Below are 1,440 nucleotides of genomic sequence, written 5' to 3' on the forward strand. Positions count from 1 at the left end.
GTTTTAGTTGGTTATTGTTTTTTCATTTTATTACAGTTTTTATTTATTTCAGTTAACTAAAATGTTTTTTTTTATTTCAGTTTTGGTTATTTAGTTAGTTTTAGTTAACTGTAATAACCCTGGTGTCCACCTCAGGTGTAAACTACATCAGAGTTCATTTATAAGTGGAACAAGACCACCTCACAAAGTGGGTCAGTCCAGTTGTTTGGTCCAAACCAGTTTACCTGAGTGAGTTCAGGTCCGGACCACCAGAACAAACTGATTTAAAGAGGACCAAACACAGCCCCCTGTAAAGGTCCTGAACAACAAGTCGAACTGTCTGTTTGACTTSGACTGGGTGTCAGGTCAGAAAACACTTTGTGACTTTTCTGAACTGTTGCTTGTTCTTGTTCCGATGAGGTCGTTAAACTGGAGGATTAGGTGGGATTACTGACAGGTTGGTTMATTTCTAAAGCATCATGTGAACAAAAAGCAACAATAGTCAACAAATAACTGCTGGGAYGGTTAGAAATAAAACAGAAACTCAGAAACTTACAGCAGCTGTGACATTACAGAACACAGATCTGCCTCTTTTATTTTTTATTTCTATCACAGTCTGCTGCACACTGTGCAGTGACAACAAGTAAACACAGCAACACAACACAACACAACATACGTGTGTGTAAACAACACAGCATGTAAAAAACCCAGTGGAGCATTTCTGGCTACATGTTGAAGGAACAGAGATCACAGGTGTTGATATGACAGGTTCATTCCACTCAGAGATGATTTCTGTAACAAGTTTACAGCAACAGAAATGGAACGCAGCCTTCGTTAATTTACCTGTACTTCCTTTTTTCTTTACAGTCTGCTGTGGAAACAACCGATTGGATAAGAGCTGAGGTGGGCCGGCTGTCCATCACATAATTTACACTGTGGTCAGTTTAAAACCACCGGTCATTCTGAAATAAACAGATTTACACCATGGAAGACAACCAGGGCATCAGATAAACAAACAAACAAATAAATAAATAAATAAGTCGTACAGTCAGAGGCAGAATGAGCMGATGACACAGAGCTGCAGGTTCTGAACTGATGATCATTACATGCTGACCGCTGCAGACAGCCTCAGCTCTCAGCTGCACTATCAGTGGTCACTGTGAATCATCACATGAAGSTTTGACAGAGATGAGCTGCTGACACAAACAACAGAGTGAAATGAGCGAACAGGACAGGATCTCACTGTTCTGGTCAGACGACAGAAAATAATTAAATTAAACTGGACCATCAGATACGACTGACACTTATATGGCTTCTGGAAACAATCATATCGCAGCCAAATTTGTACTGATATGAAAACCTAACATCCCTCTGTTCTTTAGTAGGGCAGACCGGGGACGGTTGCAACAAGTCATTTTTCTCCAAACAAACAGAGTGATGACCCTCACACTGTACATGCTC

The 1,440-nt window shown here is 40.3% G+C and overlaps 1 protein-coding gene across 1 annotated transcript in view; it reads right to left on the reverse strand.

Annotated features, from left to right (window-relative positions):
- Nucleotides 1-901: 901 nt before the first annotated feature.
- Nucleotides 902-1,440, reverse strand: part of LOC106511534 (urotensin-2 receptor) — a 5,558-nt gene continuing 5,019 nt past the window's right edge. Inside the window, exon 2 of the mRNA XM_014000292.1 lies at nt 902-941. The gene's annotated coding sequence lies outside the window, so the exon portion shown is untranslated. The remainder of the gene's footprint in view (nt 942-1,440) is intronic.

This window comes from Austrofundulus limnaeus, unplaced genomic scaffold, assembly GCF_001266775.1.
Source record: "Austrofundulus limnaeus strain Quisiro unplaced genomic scaffold, Austrofundulus_limnaeus-1.0 Scaffold2897, whole genome shotgun sequence".
Classification (NCBI taxonomy): Eukaryota; Metazoa; Chordata; class Actinopteri; order Cyprinodontiformes; family Rivulidae; genus Austrofundulus; species Austrofundulus limnaeus.